We start from the raw sequence: 17,382 nt of genomic DNA, 5'->3' as shown, positions 1-17,382 counted from the left end.
TGTGGCCCCCCTATCCCCTATGGGCCCTGGTCTAAAGTAGTGGCCCCCTATCCCCTATGGGCCCTGGTCTAAAGTAGTGGCCCCCCTATCCCCTATGGGCCCTGGTCTAAAGTAGTGGCCCCCCTATCCCTTATGGGCCCTGGTCTAAAGTAGTGGCCCCCCTATTCCCTATGGGCCCTGGTCTAAAGTAGTGGCCCCCTATCCCCTATGGGCCCTGGTCTAAAGTAGTGGCCCCCCTATTCCCTATGGGCCCTGGTCTAAAGTAGTGGCCCCCTATTCCCTATGGGCCCTGGTCTAAAGTAGTGGCCCCCTATCCCCTATGGGCCCTGGTCTAAAGTAGTGGCACCCCTATTCCCTATGGGCCCTGGTCTAAAGTAGTGCCCCCCTATCCCCTATGGGCCCTGGTCTAAAGTAGTGCCCCCCTATCCCCTATGGGCCCTGGTCTAAAGTAGTGCCCCCCTATCCCCTATGGGCCCTGGTCTAAAGTAAAGACTCCTCCCTACACAGCACAGCTCTCAACATGTTGACACAGCACGGAGTACTACACAGACTGCAACACTACCAAATACGGAAACCAGTGTGTGTGTGTGTGTGTGTGTGTGTGTGTGTGTGTGTGTGTGTGTGTGTGTGTGTGTGTGTGTGAGATGGACTACATTGCTGTTAGACTGGTGCAAAATCACCTTCATCCCCAATAACTAATCATTATGTGATGAAGAGGAGGGATTATGTACCTCGCCTTGCTCAAACTGATCCCTTTCGAAACAACTATTCTATAGCTTGGCTACTTCTTCCTCATCCCTTCCTCATCCCTTCCTCATCCCAATATGAACGTCAAATCACAGGTAATCCAGGTAGTTACCATGCCAACAGTTGATCTGATGAAGTAGCTAGATACAGTGCCTTGCGAAAGTATTCGGCCCCCTTGAACTTTGCGACCTTTTGCCACATTTCAGGCTTCAAACATAAAGATATAAAACTGTATTTTTTTGTGAAGAATCAACAACAAGTGGGACACAATCATGAAGTGGAACGACATTTATTGGATATTTCAAACTTTTTTAACAAATAAAAAACTGAAAAATTGGGCGTGCAAAATTATTCAGCCCCTTTAAGTGGTTGATACAGTCTCATGGGGAAATTGATAGTCTCAGACCGTCAGCTGTGTTGATGACAAGGATGTTGGACTAGTGGTGGGGGACATAATTTGTAAAAACAAAAAGTCAAATATTATGGGTTATAGTGTGATACAAAAATCTAAATTTAAACCATTTAGGCAAAAAAATTCAAGCAGTATGAATACTTTCTGAAGGCACAAATTTATACAAAACAAAACGTTTAAAGACATGGTGTGGTCTTTGGCTAAAGGTAAACCGACAGCATGCATTAGTACAGGTTTAAACCGGTTCCAACTCGCCGCAAGGGGAAGAAAATACAGATAAACAGCAATTTCATAACGATTCATCACCATCCTGGGATTCAAGTTAATACACTTAGAGGGCGATGGTTCTTAGGGCGATGGCCGGGGGGCGATGGGGCGATGGTTCGAGGGCGATGGTCGGGGGGCGATGGTTCGAGGGCGATGGTCCGGGGGCGATGGTCCGGGGGCGATGGTCTGGGGGCGATGGGGCGGGGGCGATGGGGCGAGGGCGATGGGGCGAGGGCGATGGGGCGAGGGCGATGCGCTGAGGGCGATGCGCTGAGGGCGATGATCTGAGGGCGATGCGCTGAGGGCAATGATCTGAGGGCGATGCGCTGAGGGCGATGATCTGAGGGCGACGCGCTGAGGGCGACGCGCTGAGGGCGATGGGGCGAGGGCGATGCGCTGAGGGCGATGCGCTGAGGGCGATGATCTGAGGGCGATGATCTGAGGGCGATGATCTGAGGGCGATGATCTGAGGGCGATGATCCGAGGGCGATGCGCTGAGGGCGATGATCCGAGGGCGATGATCCGAGGGCGATGCGCTGAGGGCGATGCGCTGAGGGCGATGCGCTGAGGGCGATGATCTGAGTTACTCAGTCAGAAATGCTGAGATTATATGATTTAGTAAGCCATGTCGGGAAACAGGACAGAACTACAGACTAGAAAACCGGTCTGTGAGAGAGCAGTAACTGAGGACGACGACTCACACCAGCTGGGATTCATTATCATTAACTTGTATTTAAGGAAAACACATTTGCAAATGTACCCTGGGGAACACACAAAATATAATTATACACAATTAAAAAAAAAAAACACAAAATTAAATAAACAGCAAACATTATATAAACAAATCAAACACGTATCAATATCGATCTCTGTGAGACAACTGGTGAAGTCAGGACAGGCAGACTAGATATGACACGTAGAGCATTGTGAAACAGGGAAGTGACAGGGCTAGTTGTTGTATACACACTAAGTGTTGGTCCGTGGTTTAGTAGGTCATGTCAGGACAGACACAGAGAATGTCCCGGGAGAGATGGGAGAATCTACAGGGGTTGTTGGGGATACCCAGTCATACAACAAGATGACAGGACTGCTGAGAGTAGGTCATGTCAGGACACATCGGGACAAGACAGACAATTTCATCCTGTCAGAGAGAGAGCCCGAGCGCTGTGACCGAGCTCCGTGACTGTGAGAGAACAGAGCTCCGTGACTGTGAGAGAACAGAGCTCCGTGACTGTGAGAGAACCGAGCTCCGTGACTGTGAGAGAACCGAGCTCCGTGACTGTGAGAGAACCGAGCTCCGTGACTGTGAGAGACCGAGCTCCGTGACTGTGAGAGGACCGAGCTCCGTGACTGTGAGAGGACCGAGCTCCGTGACTGTGAGAGGACCGAGCTCCGTGACTGTGAGAGGACCGAGCTCCGTGACTGTGAGAGGACCGAGCTCCGTGACTGTGAGAGGACCGAGCTCCGTGACTGTGAGAGGACCGAGCTCCGTGACTGTGAGAGGACCGAGCTCCGTGACTGTGAGAGGACCGAGCTCCGTGACTGTGAGAGGACCGAGCTCCGTGACTGTGAGAGGACCGAGCTCCGTGACTGTGAGAGGACCGAGCTCCGTGACTGTGAGAGGACCGAGCTCCGTGACTGTGAGAGACCAGAGCTCCGTGACTGTGAGAGACCGAGCTCCGTGACTGTGAGAGACCGAGCTCCGTGACTGTGAGAGGACCGAGCTCCGTGACTGTGAGAGGACCGAGCTCCGTGACTGTGAGAGGACCGAGCTCCGTGACTGTGAGAGACCAGAGCTCCGTGACTGTGAGAGACCAGAGCTCCGTGACTGTGAGAGACCAGAGCTCCGTGACTGTGAGAGACAGCTGTCCGTGACTGTGAGAGCCCGAGCTCCGTGACTGTGAGAGACCGAGCTCCGTGACTGTGAGAGACCAGAGCTCCGTGACTGTGAGAGACCAGAGCTCCGTGACTGTGAGAGACCAGAGCTCCGTGACTGTGAGAGACCAGAGCTCCGTGACTGTGAGAGACCGAGCTCCGTGACTGTGAGAGACCAGAGCTCCGTGACTGTGAGAGAACCGAGCTCCGTGACTGTGAGAGAACCGAGCTCCGTGACTGTGAGAGAACCGAGCTCCGTGACTGTGAGAGAACCGAGCTCCGTGACTGTGAGAGACCAGAGCTCCGTGACTGTGAGAGACCAGAGCTCCGTGACTGTGAGAGACCAGAGCTCCGTGACTGTGAGAGACCAGAGCTCCGTGACTGTGAGAGACCGAGCTCCGTGACTGTGAGAGACCAGAGCTCTGTGACTGTGAGAGACCAGAGCTCCGTGACTGTGAGAGACCAGAGCTCCGTGACTGTGAGAGACCAGAGCTCCGTGACTGTGAGAGACCGGAACAATTGGACAAGGCCTGCGTCAGAGGTCAGAGGTTTCATACAGCCGGCTCAGATCTCTGGGTCAGGAGCCCCCCCCCCACATGTTTCTCCACTTCAAGAGCCAACTCCACTTTGCAGCATCCAACACCTACTTGCCTCAGAGATGCTGTGACAGTGTGGCATCACCCCCGGGCATCACCCACGGGCATCACCCACGGGCATCACCCACGGGCATCACCCACGGGCATGGATGACAAAGGTAAACTATGACTCATTAGAATCCATTGACCACACAGGAAATGCATCCTACCAAACTGTCTCTCGCCCTCTTGACTTCCTCTTGCCTCATCCCGTTCCACTCTGCAACTAAAAAAGATTCACTGATTGACCCGGTAAACTCTCACGCCTGTCTCTCTCGTGACTTCATCCCCCCCCCCCCCAAAAAAACCTGCCTCCTCGCCAGCTAAACAAACACCTTCAGGTTCTCATGCCTCACTCCACCGTCTCGCAGGTCTCTGTTCGCTCCAAGTCATCTGTCTGATCTGAAACCAGTTACCGGTCAAGAACTCGGGAGCATCGGGATTACAGCAGTATGATCCTACATTAAAGATAGACATTTTAGTCATGAAGGGACCTGATAAATGACTATAGGGAGATCTGTGGTCCAAATGCCCCCCCTATCCCTTATGGGCCCTGGTCTAAAGTAGTGGCCCCCCTATCCCCTATGGGCCCTGGTCTAAAGTAGTGGCCCCCTATTCCCTATGGGCCCTGGTCTAAAGTAGTGGCCCCCCTATCCCCTATGGGCCCTGGTCTAAAGTAGTGGCCCCCCTATCCCCTATGGGCCCTGGTCTAAAGTAGTGGCCCCCTATCCCCTATGGGCCCTGGTCTAAAGTAGTGGCCCCCTATCCCCTATGGGCCCTGGTCTAAAGTAGTGGCCCCCTATTCCCTATGGGCCCTGGTCTAAAGTAGTGGCCCCCTATCCCCTATGGGCCCTGGTCTAAAGTAGTGGCCCCCTATTCCCTATGGGCCCTGGTCTAAAGTAGTGGCCCCCTATTCCCTATGGGCCCTGGTCTAAAGTAGTGGCCCCCTATTCCCTATGGGCCCTGGTCTAAAGTAGTGGCCCCCTATTCCCTATGGGCCCTGGTCTAAAGTAGTGGCCCCCTATTCCCTATGGGCCCTGGTCTAAAGTAGTGGCCCCCTATCCCCTATGGGCCCTGGTCTAAAGTAGTGGCCCCCTATTCCCTATGGGCCCTGGTCTAAAGTAGTGGCCCCCTATTCCCTATGGGCCCTGGTCTAAAGTAGTGGCCCCCTATCCCATATGGGCCCTGGTGTAAAGTAGTGGCCCCCCTATCCCCTATGGGCCCTGGTCTAAAGTAGTGGCCCCCCTATCCCCTATGGGCCCTGGTCTAAAGTAGTGGCCCCCTATTCCCTATGGGCCTGGTCTAAAGTAGTGGCCCCCCTATTCCCTATGGGCCCTGGTCTAAAGTAGTGGCCCCCTATCCCCTATGGGCCCTGGTCTAAAGTAGTGGCCCCCTATCCCCTATGGGCCCGGGTCTAAAGTAGTGGCCCCCCTATCCCCTATGGGCACTGGTCTAAAGTAGTGGCCCCCTATTCCCTATGGGCCCTGGTCTAAAGTAGTGGCCCCCCTATCCCCTATGGGCCCTGGTCTAAAGTAGTGGCCCCCTATCTCCTATGGGCCCTGGTCTGAAGTAGTGGACTACATAGTGACTCGGGTGCCAATTGAGACAGTGGAGAATGAACCTGACTCACTACACAGCACAGCTCTCAACATGTTGACACAGCACACAACAGCCTACCTAATCAGCACCGCTAGGCTCTCACACCAAACTCCCCCCTACCCGGGCGGCCACCACCCACAGGCACCACCCACAGGCACCACGCTCTGGGGTTCAAGCTGGAAAGCGAGGTGGTGACAGCGTTGACTTCCCTCTCGTAAGAATCAGCGTCCCTGTCCGACCCTCACCCTACCTAGTACCACACCAGTAGACGAGGGGGGGGGGGTCATTACACCGTAGCAGCTTGGGAGGGGGTCATTACACCGTAGCAGCTTGGGAGGGGGGTCATTACACCGTAGCAGCTTGGGGGGGTCATTACACCGTAGCAGCTTGGGGGAGTCATTACACCGTAGCAGCTTGGGAGGGGGTCATTACACCGTAGCAGCTTGGGGGGTCATTACACCGTAGCAGCTTGGGGGGGGGTCATTACACCGTAGCAGCTTGGGAGGGGGTCATTACACCGTAGCAGCTTGGGAGGGGGTCATTACACCGTAGCAGCTTGGGGGGGGGGGGGGTCATTACACCGTAGCAGCTTGGGGGGGGGGTCATTACACCGTAGCAGCTGGGGGGGGGGTCATTACAACGTAGCAGCTTGGGGGGGTCATTACAACGTAGCAGCTTGGGGGGGTCATTATACCGTAGCAGCTTGGGGGGAGGTCATTACACCATAGCAGCTTGGGGGGGGGTCATTACACCGTAGCAGCTTGGGGGGGGTCATTACACCGTAGCAGCTTGGGGGGGGGTCATTACACCGTAGCAGCTTGGGGGGGGGGGGTTATTACACCGTAGCAGCTTGGGGGGGGTTATTACACCGTAGCAGCTTGGGTTTGGTTGGGGACGAGCAGTGAGCCAGAAAGCCCTGTGGTGGACTAGTCCGGACGTACTGCTAAAACCTCCCAGCCCATTCAGATATAATACTGTTATCCCCCCCCCCCCACCCCCCACCCTATTCACGGACATACAGACCGACTACGGACACTATTCACGGACACACAGACTGACTACGGACACTATTCACGGACACACAGACCGACTACGGACACTATTCACGGACACACAGACTGACTACGGACACTATTCACGGACACACAGACCGACTACGGACACTATTCACGGACACACAGACTGACTACGGACACTATTCACGGACACACAGACCGACTACGGACACTATTCACGGACACACAGACCGACTACGGACACTACTCACGGACACACAGACCGACTACGGACACTATTCACGGACACACAGAATGACTACGGACACTATTCACGGACACACAGACCGACTACGAACACTATTCACGGACACACAGACCGACTACGGACACTATTCACGGACACACAGACCGACTACGGACACTACTCACGGACACACAGACCGACTACGGACACTATTCACGGACACACAGACCGACTCACGGACACTATTCACGGACACACAGACCGACTACGGACACTATTCACGGACACACAGACCGACTACGGACACTATTCACGGACACACAGACCGACTACGGACACTATTCACGGACACACAGACCGACTACGGACACTATTCACGGACACACAGACCGACTACGGACACTACTCACGGACATACAGACCGACTACGGACACTACTCACGGACACACAGACCGACTACGGACACTATTCACGGACATACAGACCGACTACGGACACTATTCACGGACACACAGACCGACTACGGACACTATTCACGGACACACAGACCGACTACGGACACTATTCACGGACATACAGACCGACTACGGACACTATTCACGGACACACAGACCGACTACGGACACTATTCACGGACACACAGACCGACTACGGACACTATTCACGGACACACAGACCGACTACGGACACTATTCACGGACACACAGACCGACTACGGACACTATTCACGGACACACAGACCGACTACGGACACACAGACCGACTACGGACACTATTCACGGACACACAGACCGACTACGGACACTATTCACGGACACACAGACCGACTACGGACACTATTCACGGACATACAGACCGACTACGGACACTACTCACGGACACACAGACCGACTACGGACACTGTCTGCAATGCTCAAATGTGTCGCATAACACTTTTTAATTCACCTCTTGTTAAAATCATTACAGGTTTAGTTTATTTAACCTAATGTAAATGTAGTTTATTTATTTAACCGATGTAAATGGTGTTGTGACAGAGGCTTGTTTTAAAAGACGTAGCGGTAGCCAACAGTTTTGTATTAAAATGTTGGACCTCTCATCTCAGGGCCCTTGTTTAAACATAGAACGTGTTCCGCGAGGTCGTTCTGACATTTACTATCTATTAAGCTCAACATGAAAAGCATTTAGGCTCCGCCCCAAATGGCACCCTATTCCCTACATAGTGTACACTACGTTTGACTGGAGCCCTATGGAGCCTAAATGGGTCCTGGTCAAACGCAGTGCACTGTGTAGGGGAATAGGGTGCCATTTGGTCAGCACTACTGTAGAGAGAGAGAGAGATACACCATACGTTGTCTCAGTCGCTCACACACACACACACACACACACACACACACACACACACACACACACACACACACACACACACACACACACACACACACACACACACACACACACACAGGGTTATCAGCGAAGAGTGTACAACAGCATGTCTACAGCTGCCAGATTTCCTTTCCCAGGCGACAGCCCGGCTCTAAACTAACTCTCTGAACTGTAGTTGGGACTGGCCATAAAGTCTCTGTGTGTGTGTGTGACACTGGTATCGTCCTGGCCCGAACAGACACACTGTCCAACAAAGCTGACAGGACATCTGATTAAAAAGCTCTCTCTAGCCAGGCTGCCAGAACACCTGACTGAATTCATCTCTCCACACACACACACACACACACACACACACACACACACACACACACACACACACACACACAATTGTATGAAACTTTTGCAAACTTTGTAACTTTGTAGCCTATCCATTACATCAAACTGCTTTAATAAAGCAGTAGATTCAAGAGCATTAAAACCTAAGCCAGAGAACTACATTCCCCTCACCACTATAATCAATACAGGATATACCCTCCTAGCACCATAATCAATACAGGATATACCCTCCCAGCACCATAATCAATACAGGATATACCCTCCTAGGACCATAATCAATACAGGATATACCCTCCCAGCACCATAATCAATACAGGATATACCCTCCTAGGACCATAATCAATACATGATATACCCTCCTAGGACCATAATCAATGCAGGATATACCCTCCCAGCACCATAATCAATACAGGATATACCCTCCTAGCACCATAATCAATACATGATTTACCCTCCCAGCACCATAATCAATACAGGATATACCCTCCCAGCACCATAATCAATACAGGATATACCCTCCCAGCACCATAATCAATACAGGATATACCCTCCCAGCACCATAATCAATACAGGATATACCCTCCTAGGACCATAATCAATACATGATATACCCTCCCAGCACCATAATCAATACATGATTTACCCTCCTAGCACCATAATCAATAAGGCATTTACCCTCCTCGGACCATAATCAATACAGGATATACCCTCCTCGGACCATAATCAATACAGGAGATACCCTCCTAGGACCATAATCAATACAGGATATACCCTCCCAGCACCATAATCAATACAGGATATACCCTCCTAGGACCATAATCAATACAGGAGATACCCTCCTAGGACCATAATCAATACATGATTTACCCTCCTAGGACCATAATCAATACAGGATATACCCTCCTAGGACCATAATCAATACAGGATATACCCTCCCAGCACCATAATCAATAAGGCATTTACCCTCCTCGGACCATAATCAATACAGGATATACCCTCCTAGCACCATAATCAATACATGATTTACCCTCCCAGCACCATAATCAATACAGGATATACCCTCCCAGCACCATAATCAATACAGGATATACCCTCCCAGCACCATAATCAATACAGGATATACCCTCCTAGGACCATAATCAATACATGATTTACCCTCCTAGGACCATAATCAATACATGATTTACCCTCCTCGGACCATAATCAATACATGATTTACCCTCCTCGGACCATAATCAATACATGATTTACCCTCCTCGGACCATAATCAATACATGATTTACCCTCCCAGCACCATAATCAATACAGGATATACCCTCCCAGCACCATAATCAATACAGGATATACCCTCCCAGCACCATAATCAATACAGGATATACCCTCCTAGGACCATAATCAATACAGGATATACCCTCCTAGGACCATAATCAATACAGGATATACCCTCCTAGGACCATAATCAATACATGATTTACCCTCCCAGCACCATAATCAATACAGGATATACCCTCCTAGGACCATAATCAAGGACGCCGACCGGTTATCAGTGTTCCTGAATATATCAGGAAGGTAGAGTGATACCTAAAAGTTGGTAAATACCCATTAAATTGCTGGGAGTTTATACATGGAGTGTGCGACATAATTTATTTTGATTCGGTAAACTATCGGTGTAAAATGATCAACCCCATCTACCCGAGTAGTCAAGATCTAGGTACTCTAGTTGAACTGAACACAACTCAAACATAGTGAGAGAGAGCTTCTCTTCATGACACACAGACGAAAAACACTTTCCCTCAATCTCTCAATCTCTCACACACACACACACACACACACACACACACACACACACACACACACAGAGAGACAGAGGAAAACAACTTTCCCTCAATCTCTCCCTCACACACTTTCACAGTTCAAAGCCTGGCAGGGGAGAACACACCACACCCTGGGTGTTTCTCAATATGTATTACTAACACTACCGCACTCATGCGCCAAGAAACGTTCTGGTGAGGACTAGAGAACACATAAAACATTTGAGCTGCACCTCCCCCTACTGTATTACCTCACGCTTAGCAGCACTCCCCCCTACTGTATTACCTCACGCTGAGCAGCACTCCCCCTACTGTATTACCTCACACTGAGCAGCACTCCCCCTACTGTATTACCTCACGCTGAGCAGCACTCCCCCTACTGTATTACCTCACGCTGAGCAGCACTCCCCCTACTGTATTACCTCACGCTGAGCAGCACTCCCCCTACTGTATTACCTCACACTCTCCCTACTGTATTACCTCACGATGAGCAGCACTCCCCCTACTGTATTACCTCACGCTGAGCAGCACTCCCCCCTACTGTATTACCTCACGCTGAGCAGCATTCCCCCTACTGTATTACCTCACCCTGAGCAGCACTCCCCCTACTGTATTACCTCACCCTGAGCAGCACTCCCCCTACTGTATTACCTCACACTGAGCAGCACTCCCCCTACTATATTACCTCACCCTGAGCAGCACTCCCCCTACTGTATTACCTCACGCTGCTCCTCCCCCTACTATATTACCTCACCCTGAGCAGCACTCCCCCTACTGTATTACCTCACCCTGAGCAGCACTCCCCCTACTGTATTACCTCACGCTGCTCCTCCCCCTACTATATTACCTCACCCTGAGCAGCACTCCCCCTACTGTATTACCTCACGCTGAGCAGCACTCCCCCTACTGTATTACCTCACCCTGAGCAGCACTCCCCCTACTGTATTACCTCACGCTGAGCAGCACTCCCCCTACTGTATTACCTCACGCTGAGCAGCACTCCCCCTACTGTATTACCTCACACTGAGCAGCACTCCCCCTACTGTATTACCTCGCGTTGAGCAGCACTCCCCCTACTGTATTACCTCACGCTGAGCAGCACTCCCCCTACTGTATTACCTCACGCTGAGCAGCACTCCCCTACTGTATTACCTCACACTGAGCAGCACTCCCCCTACTGTATTACCTCACGCTGAGCAGCACTCCCCCTACTGTATTACCTCACCCTGAGCAGCACTCCCCCTACTGTATTACCTCACGCTGAGCAGCACTCCCCCTACTGTATTACCTCACGCTGAGCAGCACTCTCCCTACTGTATTACCTCACACTCTCCCTGCTGTATTACCTCACGCTGAGCAGCACTCTCCCTACTGTATTACCTCACACTCTCCCTACTGTATTACCTCACACTGAGCAGCACTCCCCCTACTGTATTACCTCACGCTGAGCAGCACTCCCCCTATTGTATTACCTCACGCTGATCAGCACTCCCCCTACTGTATTACCTCACGTTGAGCAGCACCTCCCCCTACTGTATTACCTCACGCTGAGCAGCACTCCCCCTACTGTATTACCTCACGCTGAGCAGCACTCCCCCTACTGTATTACCTCACCCTGAGCAGCACTCCCCCTACTGTATTACCTCACGCTGAGCAGCACTCCCCTACTGTATTACCTCACGCTGAGCAGCACTCCCCCTACTGTATTACCTCACGCTGAGCAGCACTCCCCCTACTGTATTACCTCACGCTGAGCAGCACTCCCCCTACTGTATTACCTCACGCTGAGCAGCACTCCCCTACTGTATTACCTCACGCTGAGCAGCACTCCCCCTACTGTATTACCTCACGCTGAGCAGCACTCCCCCTACTGTATTACCTCACGCTGAGCAGCACTCCCCCTACTGTATTACCTCACGCTGAGCAGCACTCCCCCTACTGTATTACCTCACACTCTCCCTACTGTATTACCTCACGTTGAGCAGCACTCCCCCTACTGTATTACCTCACGCTGAGCAGCACTCCCCCTACTGTATTACCTCACGCTGAGCAGCACTCCCCCTACTGTATTACCTCACACTCTCCCTACTGTATTACCTCACGCTGAGCAGCACTCCCCCTACTGTATTACCTCACACTCTCCCTACTGTATTACCTCACGCTGAGCAGCACTCCCCCTACTGTATTACCTCACACTGAGCAGCACTCCCCCTACTGTATTACCTCACACTGAGCAGCACTCCCCCTACTGTATTACCTCACGCTGAGCAGCACTCCCCCTACTGTATTACCTCACACTGAGCAGCACTCCCCCTACTGTATTACCTCACGCTGAGCAGCACTCCCCCTACTGTATTACCTCACCCTGAGCAGCACTCCCCCTACTGTATTACCTCACACTGAGCAGCATTCCCCCTACTGTATTACCTCACGCTGAGCAGCACTCCCCCCTACTGTATTACCTCACACTCCCCCTACTGTATTACCTCACGCTGAGCAGCACTCCCCCCTACTGTATTACCTCACGCTGAGCAGCACTCTCCCTACTGTATTACCTCACACTCTCCCTACTGTATTACCTCACGCTGAGCAGCACTCTCCCTACTGTATTACCTCACACTCTCCCTACTGTATTACCTCACGCTGAGCAGCACTCTCCCTACTGTATTACCTCAAGCTGAGCAGCACTCCCCCTACTGTATTACCTCACGCTGAGCAGCACTCCCCCTATTGTATTACCTCACGCTGATCAGCACTCCCCCTACTGTATTACCTCACGTTGAGCAGCACCTCCCCCTACTGTATTACCTCACGCTGAGCAGCACTCTCCCTACTGTATTACCTCACCCTGAGCAGCACTCCCCCTACTGTATTACCTCACGCTGAGCAGCACTCCCCTACTGTATTACCTCACGCTGAGCAGCACTCCCCCTACTGTATTACCTCACGCTGAGCAGCACTCCCCCTACTGTATTACCTCACGCTGAGCAGCACTCCCCCTACTGTATTACCTCACGCTGAGCAGCACTCCCCCTACTGTATTACCTCACACTCTCCCTACTGTATTACCTCACGTTGAGCAGCACTCCCCCTACTGTATCACCTCACGCTGAGCAGCACTCTCCCTACTGTATTGCCTCACACTCCCCCTACTGTATTACCTCACGCTGAGCAGCACTCCCCCCTACTGTATTACCTCACGCTGAGCAGCACTCCCCCTACTGTATTACCTCACACTGAGCAGCACTCTCCCTACTGTATTGCCTCACACTCCCCCTACTGTATTACCTCACGCTGAGCAGCACTCCCCCTACTGTATTAACTCACGCTGAGCAGCACTCCTCTACTGTATTACCTCACGCTGAGCAGCACTCCTCCTACTGTATTACCTCACGCTGAGCAGCACTCCTCTACTGTATTACCTCACGCTGAGCAGCACTCCCCCTACTGTATTACCTCACGCTGAGCAGCACTCCCCCTACTGTATTACCTCACGCTGAGCAGCACTCCCCCTACTGTATTACCTCACGCTGAGCAGCACTCCCCCTACTGTATTACCTCACACTGCTCCTCCCCCTACTGTATTACCTCACGCTGAGCAGCACTCCCCCTACTGTATTACCTCACGCTGAGCAGCACTCCCCCCACTGTATTACCTCACGCTGAGCAGCACTCCCCCTACTGTATTACCTCACGCTGAGCAGCACTCCCCCTACTGTATTACCTCACGCTGAGCAGCACTCCCCCCACTGTATTACCTCACGCTGAGCAGCACTCCTCCTACTGTATTACCTCACGCTGAGCAGCACTCCCCCTACTGTATTACCTCACACTGCTCCTCCCCCTACTGTATTACCTCACGCTGAGCAGCACTCCCCCTACTGTATTACCTCACACTGAGCAGCACTCTCCCTACTGTATTACCTCACACTGAGCAGCACTCTCCCTACTGTATTGCCTCACACTCCCCCTACTGTATTACCTCACGCTGAGCAGCACTCCTCCTACTGTATTACCTCACGCTGAGCAGCACTCCTCTACTGTATTACCTCACGCTGAGCAGCACTCCTCCTACTGTATTACCTCACGCTGAGCAGCACTCCCCCTACTGTATTACCTCACGCTGAGCAGCACTCCCCCTACTGTATTACCTCACGCTGAGCAGCACTCCCCCTACTTTTGCACTTCTATTCTATTGGTTCCACTGTGCCAACCAAATCGCAATTAAAGCCCAACTAAAATAAATTGAACCCAGGGTTGGCTCTCCCTTCAGTTGAACCCAATCACTCTGCTTCGTCCGCCAGAACCAATCCATTTCTGAGAGGAACAAATAGTCGATATGATAACCTTGGGGATTGTTGTCGCTTACTGGAAGTACAGACACACCTGGGAGGAGGAAGCCAGAGCTCAAAGAATGCCTCGATTCTATTATAGCGACCTCTAGGCCTAACCAATGGGGAAAGAGGACCCACCCACACAACTCAAGACAGAAACGGAACCCTGTCTGACCCCATTGTTGACGTTCAGCTGTCATTGGAGCAGCGCTAAGATAAGTCTACCCATGTACATAAAAAAAAAAATATGTTTACCTTTTTGTTAAATTTTCCCATGTCCAGTTCATTCATACTTTTAAATGTATTTATTATAATTAGAAAATGGTTTGTAACCAAAGCCAGGCACAGGCCTAGTTAGAACATCTGGCTACAGAAAACTAACTGTCAGGCTGCCAACATCTACAAACACGAGGAGTGGACAATAACACTAAGTAAATTAACATCTAACTTACGAAGTAGAACATTTACAAAATTGTACTGTATTGGGGAGAAATCCATTGGATTTAAAAATCACTTTTTGACAGCATCCCCTATTGATTTGAAACCTTCCATACATATTTGCCTCAAGTAGAAGTGGTCAGGAAGTGATTTTAGGTCAAATGTGACTCATTATCTACTGGAAAAGATCAACGTTTTGAGTGTGATACAATTTAAAAGCTTACAAACAAACTGGGATATGTCAAACTATGGGGGGGGGGGGAAGAGGTCAGAAGTCCACCGTCGAGGGGTCTCTAAAAACACAACACCCCGAACGAGTCGGCAGAGGAACTCTGTGTGGTCCTTAAACAGGATATGCATATGCTAATAGCCCAATGGCCTGTCTGTTTATACCACCCATGGAGCCGCACGTTGTGGGGAGCGATAATGTAGTGGGAAGCACGTGGGGATGTGTGAAACGCACTCTTCAGCCCGAAGTCGTCACTTGTTAACTTTCATGGCGCCGACTGGTAAAACACTTTTGGAGGAGGGCTGTCACGTAGCAAAGCAGAGGTCTTGGGTTCGAGCCTCGGCGTCAGACAAATCAGGAGGAAACGGTGCTTGCTAGGCAAGCACTGTGACGTCACACATAGAAACCACGGAAACCAGGCTGTTCGTCCTCTCATAGCAACGCTGCGGGAGCCACTCATAGCAACGCTGCGCGAGCCACTCATAGCAACGCTGCGCGAGCCACTCATAGCAACGCAGCGGGAGCCACTCATAGCAACGCAGCGCGAGCCCCTCATAGCAACGCAGCGCGAGCCACTCATAGCAACGCAGCGCGAGCCACTCATAGCAACGCAGCGCGAGCCACTCATAGCGTTGCAGCGCGAGCCACTCATAGCGTTGCAGCGCGAGCCACTCATAGCGTTGCAGCGGGAGCCACTCATAGCAACGCAGCGCGAGCCACTCATAGCAACGCAGCGCGAGCCACTCATAGCAACGCAGCGCGAGCCACTCATAGCAACGCAGCGCGAGCCACTCATAGCAACGCTGCGGGAGCCACTCATAGCAACGCTGCGGGAGCCACTCATAGCAACGCTGCGGGAGCCCCTCATAGCAACGCAGCGCGAGCCACTCATAGCAACGCAGCGCGAGCCACTCATAGCAACGCAGCGCGAGCCACTCATAGCAACGCAGCGCGAGCCACTCATAGCAACGCTGCGGGAGCCACTCATAGCAACGCTGCGGGAGCCACTCATAGCAACGCTGCGGGAGCCCCTCATAGCAACGCTGCGGGAGCCCCTCATAGCAACGCTGCGGGAGCCCCTCATAGCAACGCTGCGGGAGCCCCTCATAGCAACGCTGCGGGAGCCCCTCATAGCAACGCTGCGCGAGCCCCTCATAGCAACGCTGCGGGAGCCCCTCATAGCAACGCAGCGCGAGCCCCTCATAGCAACGCTGCGCGAGCCACTCATAGCAACGCTGCGGGAGCCCCTCATACTGCAACGCTGCGCGAGCCACTCATAGCAACGCTGCGCGAGCCACTCATAGCAACGCTGAGGGAGCCTCTCATAGCAACGCAGCGGGAGCCACTCATAGCAACGCTGCGCGAGCCCCTCATAGCAACGCTGCGGGAGCCACTCATAGCAACGCTGCGGGAGCCCCTCATAGCAACGCTGCGGGAGCCACTCATAGCAACGCTGCGGGAGCCCCTCATAGCAACGCTGCGGGAGCCCCTCATAGCAACGCAGCGGGAGCCCCTCATAGCAACGCAGCGCGAGCCACTCATAGCAACGCTGCGGGAGCCACTCATAGCAACGCTGCGGGAGCCACTCATAGCAACGCAGCGCGAGCCACTCATAGCAACGCAGCGGGAGCCCCTCATAGCAACGCAGCGGGAGCCCCTCATAGCAACGCTGCGCGAGCCACTCTTAGCAACGCTGCGCGAGCCACTCATAGCAACGCAGCGGGAGCCACTCATAGCAACGCTGCGCGAGCCAATCATAGCAACGCTGCGGGAGCCACTCGCAGCGCGCTGCGCGAGCCACTCATAGCTTGCGCTGCGCGAGCCCCTCATAGCAACGCTGCGGGAGCCACTCATAGCAACGCAGCGCGAGCCACTCATAGCAACGCAGCGCGAGCCACTCATAGCAACGCAGCGCGAGCCACTCATAGCAACGCAGCGGGAGCCACTCATAGCAACGCTGCGGGAGACAATCATAGCAACGCTGCGGGAGACAATCATAGCAACGCTGCGCGAGCCACTCATAGCAACGCTGCGGGAGCCACTCATAGCAACGCAGCGCGAGCCACTCATAGC

At 52.5% G+C, this 17,382-nt stretch overlaps 1 protein-coding gene across 1 annotated transcript in view; it reads right to left on the bottom strand.

Moving 5' to 3' along the window:
- The window catches only part of jag1b (jagged canonical Notch ligand 1b), a 114,880-nt gene that overhangs the window by 91,040 nt on the left and 6,458 nt on the right, over positions 1-17,382 (bottom strand). The window lies entirely within an intron of this gene.

This window comes from Oncorhynchus masou, chromosome 18, assembly GCF_036934945.1.
Source record: "Oncorhynchus masou masou isolate Uvic2021 chromosome 18, UVic_Omas_1.1, whole genome shotgun sequence".
In the NCBI taxonomy this organism is placed as follows: domain Eukaryota; kingdom Metazoa; phylum Chordata; class Actinopteri; order Salmoniformes; family Salmonidae; genus Oncorhynchus; species Oncorhynchus masou.
Note: the sequence above shows the minus strand (reverse complement) of the source record. Positions and strands in the feature narration are given on the sequence as shown.